This window comes from Callospermophilus lateralis, chromosome 11 (genome assembly GCF_048772815.1).
Source record: "Callospermophilus lateralis isolate mCalLat2 chromosome 11, mCalLat2.hap1, whole genome shotgun sequence".
NCBI classification, from domain to species: Eukaryota; Metazoa; Chordata; class Mammalia; order Rodentia; family Sciuridae; genus Callospermophilus; species Callospermophilus lateralis.
In genome coordinates, this window is record NC_135315.1 from 74,456,762 (window position 1) to 74,469,453 (window position 12,692).

General features: G+C 45.7%; 1 pseudogene; it reads left to right on the forward strand.

Annotated features, from left to right (window-relative positions):
- The first annotated feature begins 737 nt into the window (after positions 1 to 737).
- Positions 738 to 10,814, forward strand: LOC143410379 (ankyrin repeat domain-containing protein 33B-like; annotated as a pseudogene).
- The last annotated feature ends 1,878 nt before the right edge of the window (positions 10,815 to 12,692 follow it).

The window sequence follows — 12,692 nt, forward strand, 5'->3', positions numbered from 1 at the left end:
CAGGGTTTTCCGGGGGTGGATGCTTGAACTGTTGCCTTTTGCACAATGGTCTCCTTATTCACCTCAACTGAGAGCACCTTGGGCTTTTTGAGAGTATCTCTGGCAATAAGCAGAAAATTGGATCCGTTTTTTGGAGGAGCAAGATGAGAAAGGGGAGAAATCTATACTCCCTAATGAGTTTCCTGAAGCTTCTCAGCTGCTCAGGGTTGTGGCTGAGGCAGCCTCCTTGTGATCATGTGTAAGTGGGGGTGGAGAGGGAGGGAGGGAGGGACAGACACTCTTTTCTGAGTGGCAGCAGAGGTGTGAGCATGAGCTGGTGTTATCTCTTTGCTATGATGATGAACTTTTCCTCTCTGATGCTCCGGAGCACTTGGAAATGCTTCGGAGGCTCATTCCTGGCTTTGCTTCTGTCTGCCCCAGTGGCTGCAGCTGGGAGCTGTCAGCACCCGCCTGTGATGACACTACTGTCCCTGCCCAGCCTCCTCTGCAGCATGGTGGGACCCTGCACCACTCAGGTGGTTGGCTGAAGGGCCCTGAGGGAACCTGAGACATCCATGTGGCCAGGACAATGGCCTCTGCCTCCTCCAGAAGGATTGTCTGGGGATCAGAGAGGAAAACCTGCAGAGCAGGAAGCTGCCCGGGGCCTGGCTTCCTCCTGCACCAGCTCCCGACATACCCCGGTCCCTCTGTAGGCCTCATGTAAGTGAGACCCACACGTGTACCGATCTCTTTCAGGGCATGCCACAATCACCAACTACCTGTTGAACTATTTCCCTGGTCTTGACCTTGAAAGGAAGAATGTGTTTGGCTTCACTGCCCTGATGAAAGCAGCTATTCAGGGCCAGAAGGAGTATGTCAGAGCCCTGATGCTCGCAGGTATGTGCCTCTTGTCCCTCGCACCTGTGGGCCCTGGAAATAACTGACTCCTTTAAAGAACGTCCCTCAAAGAGACAAATCATCCCCATGGAAACATCCTGGTGGATGCCTCGAAGAATGGGGTCTTTGTTGAGGTGATGACAGTCTTCAGGCTTGTGGAGGGGGTCACAGCCAGCTGCTGGCAGGTCAGTGCTGAGCTCTTGGAGGAGTGACCCCTTCCCTTGCCCTTGGTTTCCTCCCCCCCACACATCTGCTCCCAACCCTGTGCACATTTGCTCTTCAGAAATGTGCATTCTGGTCTTGGCCCTGGATGGGCCGATGGCTGTTAGAGTAGGCACAGGAGGGGGTGGTCCGGGCCAGACTGCCTCCTGCTTGCTGGCAGTTGGAGCTGCAGGATGATGTGTTGTGTGGCAGTTTCCAGAGTCAGTGGAAAGTTCTAGGCTTCAGCTTGGGATCAATAGGGCAGCTCCATTTGTCCCTTAGGTCCTTATCAGCCTGGAGAAGACACTCACTGGTCCCCATCTGCAAAAATCTGTCCCTCCTGCCTGAGGGTAACATAGTTTACTTTATAAACTCTCAAGGCTATGCAGTTTTAATGAGCTACTAAACCAAATTCCTTCTGATGAACCTCTAATTCTTTTCCTGACTTGAAACTGGGGTCAGGGAGAGTCTTTAGTGCCACCTCACCAGGTTATTTTGAGAATTAAGGGAGAAGATGTGTCTAAGTACATGTAATGCACTCAATATCCAATAGCTGTTGCTCATATTCATTTGCTGCCTTAATTTATCTTTATTTTTGGCTGTGGCACTGGGGTCAGCCAATTCTGCTTAGTGCTTAGAGTTCCTGAAGAGCTGACATTTTCCCTCTCTTAGTCCATTCTTACTGCTATAGCAAAACACCAGACTGGATGATTGATAAACAATATGTTTATTGCTCAAAGTTCAGAGGCAGGGAAGCCAAGATCAAAATTGTCACAGTCTGGCTGCAGGAAAATAACCGGGAGGAGGGGGGCGGTGTGACAAACAACTTGTGAATATTGATACAGCAGGATTGGGATCCATTTATTTTAGGACAACAGAGGTATTTATACATTCCACATAGCTTATCTTATTTAGCATAAACTCGATACAGCAGTCAATGAATAAGAAATCTCCACACTTAACGAATCGCTGGCTTTGATTCACAAACCTCTGCCTCTGGCAAAATGCTAGGCGCCATACAGACTTGTTTACAGACTTTAATGTTAACCACTCCCTCTGGCAAAATGCCAGGCACCATCCAGACTTGTTTACAGACTCCAACCAAAGTACCAGCAGAATGATGTCTGGTGGGGGCCTATTCCCTCTTGTCATGTCCTCCCTGTTGGAAGGGCTGGGGGCATCCTCTGGCCTTTTGCATGAGGGCACCAATCCCATTCCTGAGGCCCATCCTGTGACCAAGCACCTCCTAAAGCCCCCACCTCTTTATACCATCCCCTTGGGTATGAAGTGACACACCCATGAAGTCTGAGGGGGCCAACATTCAGATTGTGGTTCTCCTGGGAATGCCATCAGAGCTCTTCCAGATCCTGTCTCCTCCGTTAATGCTCCTTCTCTGTCCCAGGACCCCAGCTGGCTCCCCGTTTAGTTGTCATGTGTTCCCAGTTGCCTCTGGCCTGTGACAGTTTGTCTTCATGTATTGTTTATGACTCAGCATTGTGTGAGCCTGTTTTTCTTTCATCCATCTGGGATTTGGGGATTTACAACTTTTAATTTTTTTCTTCCTGCTTTAAACTCTGTGTCTTACAGGATGCTATAGGACAAATAAACTCAAGGTTTTGAAGATTGCAAATCTACTTAGAAATATAAAAGGATCATAACTAAAATTAATCCCATTGGTTGTGCTTTTGATTCAGTGGCAGATTTAGTTGTGAAAAGCAAGAGCTCAGTTTCAGCAGAGTTTAGGCCCTGCCTGTCCTGTATCAGTGAGAAGTGGTTCCTCCTAATTAAATGGTGATTGTAGGATGCTCTTGTGAGTGGCAGAAGCTTCGTCTGTTTTATTAATTTTGGATTGAGTTTTAATTGAGTGCAGATTTTTAGTAATTTAGTTTTTCAACTGACAGTATATGGTGTCATTTTTCCCAACAAGTTAATTTGAATGACCAACTTTTTTTTCCCTTTTAGTGGGAGGTAAACTGACAGTGTATTGTGCATTTTCCTGAACAAGTTAATTTGAATTACCAACTTTTTTTTCCCTTTTGGTGGGGGGTAAATTGCCTTCTAATCACCCTGGAAAACATGAGGGGCTCAGTCTCACTATCATTGTCATTTTTGTCTTCTTTGGGTCTCTTAAAAGTTTCCAGCATTTGCTACAGTAGTTATAGGATTACAGAAATGCCCTCCACATCTCTTGGAGAGATGGTGCTGTGGGTGATGGGCTGGGTGTTAAGGTCACCTGTACCGCCCAGTTGTTACAGATTAAACATCGGGTCTGTAGACGCTCTGCCCTGTCACCCTTGGGAGTTCTCCCCCAGTGAAGTCTGAACTCCTTGTGGGCACAGGCCCTTGCCTGTCCATGCCTGGGGCTTCCCTCTGCACTGTGCTGAGGGTAAGTGACCCAGAAAGCCAGGCCCAGGATTCAACCCAGCTCCATACCTGCAGCAATCACTTGCCTTTCTGGACTGCGGTTTCCTCTTCTCTGGGATGGAAGCTGTGATGGCACAGAGGAAGGGAGCTCTCTCCTGCCAGGGCCACCTTAGATGCCTGCCATCAGGGCATGTCGATTAGGATTGTGTTGTTACCATTATTAGGGAGTTTATGTATTCTGTAGTTATTCATTAAGTGAATAAAAGAACAAGGCATATTTTTCTCTTTGAAAAATATTCTGTGATGAGATCTTTAATTTATTAGGGTAGTAAGCATGTAACTCAGGGGTTTCTTAACCTTGGCATGATTTTGAGATTTGGGGCCAGATAAGTCCATGTTGTGGAGGTGAGGGGAGGTTCTGACAACTGTAGGTTGTTCAGTCTTGTCCCTGGCCTCTACCCTCTAGGTGGCTGAAGAATCCCCAGTCATGACAGCAAGAAGTGTCCCAGGCACTGCCAAACATCCTCTGTGGGGTGGGGGGCTGGAGACAGGGACTACTGATATAGCTAATAAGTGAGAAAGGATGAAAAAAGAGAAGATCTTTTTGTTCTTAGATATGTTTCTCCCTCCTAGCTGGTTCTATATTGTCTAAAATAAAGATGAGACCTTTTCCAGGGAGCATTCAAGCTGCCCCCTTAGGCTTTATTTGGGAGTGGTCATTTGTTATTGTCACTACTAAGTTAGATTACAATTCTCAACTATTTTTATGTCTCTTATTTCCATTTAAACATATCCATATCAGAACTTAAAGCATTGAAAGTTCCCAACAGCCTGAGCATTTCTTTTAGATTGACAGACCCTTCAACATGGAGTGAGTCTATGTATAGCTTAGGAAGGTTACCCAGGAGTTAACTGCAAAATGGTCATTCTGTGATAATTTGAAAAGTAAAGTGCACAACCATTCCTACATATAAAAACATGCCTTTATAAGTTCTTCAGATGAGGTGATCTTTGTTTCTTGAATGTTTTTCTGCACCTTAGTTTCTGCGTTGCAGTTTATTTTCAATAGCAAACATTTTATTTTATACGTGATGAAAGATCAAATTGGCTGAAACCCTCAACTGTTTAGATTTTCTCACCATCTGTAATGTACAGGTACAGATCAGATTGGGTCTGCATTGTGCAGTAGAACAAAAGAATGTTAAAAGTATCAGAAATTTTAATTTAAATAAAAAATATAACCGGATTCTGGAAACCTGATTCAGTGGGTCTTCGGGTTTGGCTTCCTAATACTGTCGTCTGTGCTGATGACAATCCCAAGAGAGGCAGCAGGACCTTGTTGATTCAGTGGAATATTAGTGTCCAGAGTGACAAGTCTATTTAAATCAGTTGGCTCTGAGAAGCCGCATGGAGGACAGGATTTTTTTATGGAGATTGCCAGGTTCCAGGTTGCTTTTGAGAGCCCCTGTTTATACTGAAGTGCAGTATAAAGTAAGGCTGCTGCCTTGGGAGTAGAAACAATCAAAGGCCTGCATCTTGCATGATTCCAGAGAGCACATAGATTAAAAGGAAGAAGAAGCACCAGAAAAGACACCGTGTTCTTTGCTCCACAGTCCTGCTCATCTCTAGCAAGCCCTGACTAGACTTCTGGTAAACCAGGGACTTATATTAAGATGTTGCTTTCTGTTTATGAGGAAAATGGGAATTTTTTTGTGAACTGAGAATTTGCCACACTGGAGTTGTTTCACGTTATTAGAGAAAAATTAACTCAGGAAATTTATACCACACCCCTTCATCCCCAAAACAAACCCTGAGACAAGGACTTGAGGACAAACAGATTTTTTCAAAGGTTGCTTTTGGGAAGCAGCCTGGCAGAGTGCAGGTGGGGGGAGTGAGTTGGGAAGAGACAATGCTAATCCAGTGACCTCAGGCTCCTGAGCAGTTGCTGGTGGGTGACTGGGACTCAGCCCTGCTGGGACCTCTGAGAGATGAGCAGAGTCCATCTGGGAGATACCCCAAGGGACAAGGACACTAGGGGATTTATCTTCCAATTCTGGCCCCTCATGGGGGCAGGGTACACCTTTCCTACTTGTCATGCCATGGAGGTAGCTCCTCAGTCCCACTGGGCTGGACATCAGGCTCTCCCCTGTGACCCTGCAATCCTGACTTGCTGCACTGATTACACACCCAGTGACCCAGACACAGGCTAGAGGTGGCCCAGCCGGAAGCTGGCAAGGGCTGGCCCACCCTTGTGGTGTGTCACCTCCTGTGGCAGGAGGGTGGCCTGGGCTGGGCTGCCTAGGAAGGATGCCGTCAGGGTGGGGGCTGGTGGAGAAGAAAAAAGAAAGTGACTACTGTGCTTGCCTCCCACTGTCCTCGGGGGCCTGGCCTGACTCCCAGGGGAAAGTGAACTGAGAGGGCGGGAACATCATTTTTTCCCCTTTGGCACTAGTTTGGGATGTTTTCCACTACAGTAGCAGAAGTCCTGACTTTGAGAGTGGATTAGACAGACAGGTGTCTTTTCCTCATATCTCACTAGGAGTCTTAAGGTTGGTCGTCACTGTCCAAAGCTGGCCTTGGTTCAGAGAAGACAACATGGACCTGATTTTCTTCTCCTATTCATCAATTCCCTTAGCTTCTTGCTTTTTCACCTCTTGATTCCAAGAGTCACCAGACCTCTGGTAGGAGGCAGTGGCAACAGCAGCAAGTACAATTATCCCTGTTCTCAGGAGGTGAATACCCCATAGGGCTCTGGCCAGCACAAGGTTGCTTGGACACAGGCAGACGGACAAATGGGAAACAGACTTCAGTCATTAGGTTAGTCAGGGATGATATTGCTCCCCAGGTGACATTTGGCAACAGCTGGATACATTTCTGGTTGTCACGGCTGGTGGGGTGCTACTGATATCTCTTGAGTAGTCACCAGAGATGCTGTTAAAAGTCCTTCACTGCACAGGAAAGCCCTCACCACAAGCATGGCCAAAAATGCCAATAATGCTGAGGTTGGGCAGTCTTAGGCTAGACCATTATGATCCACTGCCTAGAACTGAGTATGTTGCTTTGAATAAAATAGAGGATGATTTTGTGCAGACAACTCTTAGCTGTCAGCAAGGTAGCAAGTGGACCCATTGGCAAGAGCCTACCCTTGGTCCACAGCTTTGAGCACTGTTGGGTATGAAGCAAGGATGCTGGTGGTGTCCTGGGAGAAGATGGACGCAGTGGAATTTTGGAATTTCTCTGTATACGTTTAAAGGTATTCAAGTAAAATGTTAATCATCAGTACAGTTGATCCTCCCATGTCCTGGGTTCTGTTTCATGGATTCAGGCAACTACAGATATAAAATATCTCTAAAAAATGCATTTGTATGGAACCAGTAGAGATCTGTTACCTTGTCACTGGTCACTAGACAATACAGCCTAGCAACTGTTTATAAAGCATTTACCTTGCCTTAGGTTTTATTACTAATCTAGAAATGGTTTGGTGTCTATGGAAGTGCATGGGTTATATGCAAATATCATGCCATTTTCTACAAGGGAGTTGAGCATCCTTGAAATTTGGTGTCCATGGGGGTCTTGGAAGCAATCCCCTATGGACACTAAAGAGTAACTGTGCTTGTTTTTAATAATTTACTTGCTAGGTCCTGGCCATCAATGTCACCCTTAGAAGTGGTCTTAGGAAGTGAATCCCTAATTAAGCACCACTAAGATCCTAGAACTGCATGGCAGTCACAATGGCTCTTGTTCTTTGGGGTGTTTGTATTTTCTGAGCATTTTGAAAAGGTGGGGACAACAGGAAGAATGCTGCGCTTTGGACAGCTGTTCCTTTTGTTTTCCATTAGCATTTGAAAAATGTCTCTTTCACGCAGTGTTCATTAAGATTTTAATTTTGCAGTTTTTTTTTTCCTTTTTTAAGTGACATGCAATTAATTAAGGTTTAATGTGTCATCTATTTTCTGCAATGACATTTTTTACTATCCCCTTTTCATTTTAGTCAGTTTATAAATTGTACTCTAACTAATGAGTTCTCCTTATTTCTGGTTGCAAATAATTACCACTCTTGTAAGATGGCTATTCTTTAATGTGTCACAGAATTAAGACCATTAGCAGGTGAGCTCATGTGAGCCAGGTCTGCCTGGCTCTGAGGCCACTGTGGGCTGGCAGGGGGGAAGTAGCAGTGCCCTCCCCTCCCCCCGCTGCCTCTCTCAGCTCATATTGATCAGCCACCACATGTCAACACCTGGGTCTGTGTGGGATATAAATGAAGCTGCCTCTGCCAGGCCTGTCTCCAGGGAGCTCACAGACAGATAATTGCCCTAGTTTTTAACGTTGCTTTGCCAGTAGAGATATGACTAATGGGACTTGAAATCCTGAATGATTTCTAACTGTAAGTGGGGCTGAGTTTGGGCCAAGATTAACAGCAACTTTGTAATAATTTCTACATTGCCAAGTTGAAATTGATGCATATTTCACCAGGATGATTTGGAGTTTAATGTTGGAATGTTTGTATGTTGGGGGGGTAGTGGGTAGAATGGAGAGACATTCAGGAAGATATTGGGGATACATAATTAAAGATTCTCTAGACAATCAGAACTGATAGGTTGCATAAATTAAGAGATTTATTTTAAGGAATTGACTCATGCAGTTGTGGGGGTTGGTAAATCTAAACTTTGTAGGCTAGGCCCACAGGTAGGAGTTGATACTGAAGTCTAGAAGCAGAACTTTTCCTTTTATTCCATGTTTTTTTGTTGGTGCATTATATTTTTTATGTTTTATTTATTCTACTTAGTTATACATGACAGCAGAATATATTCATTGTACACAATGGAGCGTAACTTTTCAATTCTTTGGTTGTACATGATGTATAGTTGTACCATTCATGCCATTATACATGTATCTAGGGTAATGATGTCTGTCTCATTCCACCATCTTTCCTGCCCCACGCCCCCTTCCCTCCCCCACCCTCCTCTTTGCCTAATCCAATGTTTCTCCATTCTTCTCTTGCCCTCCCACCCCCACCACTATGAATCAGCACCCACTAATCTGATAAAACGTTCTGCCTTTGGTTTTATGGGACTGGCTTACTTTACATAGCATGATATTCTCCAGCTCTATCCATTTATGTGCAAATGCCATAATTTTATTCTTTTTAATGCTGAGAAATAGTCCATTGTGTATACATACCAGTCTCTTTATCCACCCATCTACTGATGGGCATCTAGGTGGGTTCCACAGATAATTTTGAATTGAGCTGCTATAAACATTGATGTGGCTGCATCACTGTAGTATGGTGTATTATAATTCTATATAACAATGGTATTTGCTGTTGCATATTCATATATGAATGCAACAAGAAATTTTTCTTCTCTAGGAAATTTGAGTCTTTGCTCTTAAGGCAGTCAATGATTGGATGAGGCCTAGCCACTTCTTTGGGGTTCATCTCCTTGACTTAAAGTTAACTGATTAGAAGGTGTTAGCCAAAGCTACAAGATCCCTTCAGGCCACACCTAGATTAGTGTTTGATTAAAGCACTGGATGTTCTATTGTAGCCAAGCTGACACAGAATACTGACCATCACACCTGCCCTGCTGGGTGGTTGTTAGCACACAGAGCTGAGTGCAGGGGACCCAAGGCGCTTCCTGGAGCTCTCTACTCCCTGGAGCTTGCCAGCTTTGCAGCCCAGGCAGGTCCCCAGCCACTGTGACCATCATTCATTCTGTAATGAACCTTTGTTATAGGCATGCCTCCCACCTGCCAGGATTAGATGTGTTGCAGAAGAAAAATGCATAAGATATGGCCTCTGTTTTGGAATAGCCCACTATCTGGTCTATAGGAATATGGGCTGCAGTACCCCAGCCAGTTAACTACCCAGTGGGAGAGGTGAAGGACCACCATTTCCCACAAAAGAGGACCCACAGCAGCCCTCCAAATGATAGGAGAGAAGAGATGGTACCGAGTGCCTTGCAAGTGACTGTTACCATTAGCATTTAGAGCACTCCAGCTTCATCATCAAGTGATCTTAAGATATTTTTGTTGTCTAGTCATGTCTCCATTGGCAGAGAGCTATGGAATCTTCTTTCTTTCTTTTGGGTACCAGGGATTGAACTCAGAGGCACTCAACCACTGAGCCACATACCCAGCCCTATTGTGTATTTTATTTAGAGACAGGGGCTCACTGACTTGCTTAGTGCCTTGCTATTGCTGAGGCTGGCTTTGAACTTGCAATCAATCCTCCTGCCTCAACCTCCCGAGCTGCTGAGATTACAGGAGTGAGCCACTGTGCTCCGTTGAAATCTTATTTCTTAAAAAGAAAAAAGAATCATGATTTAGATTCAGACAAATTTTTATTTAGAAAAGACAAAAACATCAAATGATGCATGAGAAACCTTTTCTTGTTGCAGTGGTAAATGCAGTAGGTGACTGTCACATGCAGGTGGCAGTGGCTCCAGGATAGAGCTTGTTATTAGGTTTTGGAAATTTGACCTTTGTTCCATTCTTTGAATTGCTGCTGCAGCCACCCACTTGTGCTTCTTGTTTTTCAGGGGCAGATGTACACGCCTGGGGCAGGCCCCCCGCCCCCGCATGCGGGATGTCACCCAAGGAGTGGGCTGCTTACACAGGCAGGGTGGAGGCCGTCTGACTCATGCAGAGGCTGCTGGAACGACCCTACCCTGAACAACTTGGGAGAAGTACAGGCTAGAGCTGCTGCTGACCCTGGAGGCGGTTCTGAAGCCTGCAGTCTCCAAAAACTGCTTGCAGAGGCTCACTGAATTCGTGTGGTCCGGGCTGACCTCGTGCTCAGGCCGGGGCCTGGAGGATGGGGGCATCCTTGACCATATGCCTTTATAGTCCTGCTGTGGACATCATCTGCCAAACTGTGTGTCCTAAAGACCCTCCCTGTGCTGGAAAACGGCGACTGGCAGTGCAGGAAATCCTGGCGGCTAAGGGGGATCAGGACACCCTTGCCCAAGAGACAGAGGAGGCAGAAGGTGCTGAACAGCGATTTCAGACTTCTGAGGTGGTGGGGGGCTCCAGAGAGGAGGCTCCGAGACTCAGTCCCCCGTCTCCCTAACTGCCAGGGGCCCAGGGGTCAGCCTCTGTCCGGCGGAAGGCCAGCCTCCTGCCCCTGCAGCTCCTGTGCCCGAGCAGTGTGCAGCCGGCTGTGGTGGTCCCCAGGGTCCGCATCAGCAAGGCGCCTGCACCCTCCTTCTAGCCAGAGCACATAGGCCGCAAGGGCAGCGCCAAGGACAGCACCCACCTGCAGATCCCCAAGTGGCAGTACAAGGAGGCCAAGGAAGAAAAGAAGAAGGCAGTAGGTGCCGAGAGGAAGTGCCAGGAAGGAAAAGCGGGCACCACACTGGAGGAAAAGGACGTAAAGGGGTTGATGGGCAGAGGGCCTGTGTTGGGCTAGTGCTGCAGGGGGAGGGGCGCAGAGCCCCAGTGGGTAGGAGGGCGGGGACGGGGGCATGATCTTGGAGAAGGTGGAGAGGCGCTGGGAAGGCTCCCACCCCCCCCACTGCCCCCCCACCCCACCCCACGCTCAGAGGTGTGCGCCAGGCTCCTGCAGTGCGCTCATACCGTGTGCCACCTCTCCTGACAGCCGCCTTCTGGGATCTCAGGAAGTGGTCAAGTGTTCCCAAGAGGGAGTCACCTGGAGGGCCTCCGTCTTCTAGGGAAAGAAAGAATGGAACATTGATCCTGTTCTTACTAAGATTTATAGGAAACAGAAAGTATGGATCACAATAGATCCTTACAACAAGCCAGTCACAGTTATTGAGGCACTTTGAACTTTCACAGCGAATGACATTAGCCACAAAGAACTTAGAACAAACCTAATTCTTCCTAAAATGCTGATTGTTCAAGTTCCCACCTCTGGACGCATTTAGAACTTGTTTTATGCACCTATATAATAACTCTTGAGTCAGCGAGTCATTTCTGTGCCCTTGGGTTCACATTTCTTCATTAAGATTTTAAATAAGTGGCTAAAAAATGCCTCTGCTTTTTTTAAATTTAAAGAAACAGGACAAAACAAAACAAAACAACTACCTGCATTGATTTGACTGATTTTCAAGGACTTTGAATGCCAGTGCTCACATTCAGTTTCCTCACTCTGCCTGCAATAAGACTTCTGTGCAAAGTGCACCCCTGTTGTGTGCCAAGAAGCACAATGTGCGATAGGGTGACTGTGTGCAGAGGTGACCAGGCACACACACGTGCATGCACACCAGGTACACACAGATGACCTCAAGGGAGACCAGAATGCCTGGAAAGGTGACAGTGGCTCCCAGGGAATGTCTAGGTGACCCGCTTGGTCAGAAGAATTATAAACCTGAGGGCTCCCTGGGAGTCCAGGTAACGCATCTCTTTTTGAAAGATGACCCAGGCAGTTTGAACAGAGCCACTTCGGCCAGATCTGTGAGATCTCTCTGCCTTGATCAAGGTACCTGACCATCTGTTACGAGTTCTAGAAGCTGGTTTGGAACCACTTAACTATGGTTACACTCAATGGGAACCAAGTGCATGATACCACACTCCCAGGAATGGTACCCAGCAATCCCAGGAACCCTTGGTGGATTCAGACTCTTGGTTTGAATCAGATTCTTCATTCAAATGAAGTGTCAGAGCTAATTTTACTGGGATTTTCTTTGCTCAGATGACAGATGGCGTTTACTGGATGTCCCAGGATCTGTGTTTTTAAGCAGTGGTGTCTTTGTGATGGGTTAGGAATGGAACAGACTTTTGCATAGGGTGCTGGGTTTCAAATTTTGTCATTTTGGTATAAACAGGTCTTAGAACCTGTTTTCTGGATGTAAAACTATTTTTTTTATTATTTCTGTAAACCCAGACTTGATACTGTAAAGCTATTGAATATGGATATAATTGTATACATTTCAGAGTGTTTTATTTAAGGTGAGAGTTTTGTTACAGTTTATAAGAGATATTTTCTTATTTAGATCTCAGGGCTATCTTGGGACCTTCATCTAAATGTGATCCCCCTCCCCAGCAACTTCAATTATTGATATTCAAATATCACATTTTAAGTTAAATGTGATATTTTCAGCAGAAAGAATTTTTTTTTTTTTCATTTTTAACTTATGGCAAATTCTATTGAATATTTTAAGTCTAGAAAAAAAGATGTGGTAATGTAAAAACATGGGGAAATTGTGGCAAAAGAATTAAAACCACTTGCAAAACAAACATATTCTCATGTGATATTTGAATAAACTTGTGTGTATAAATTACAAAAGATATAT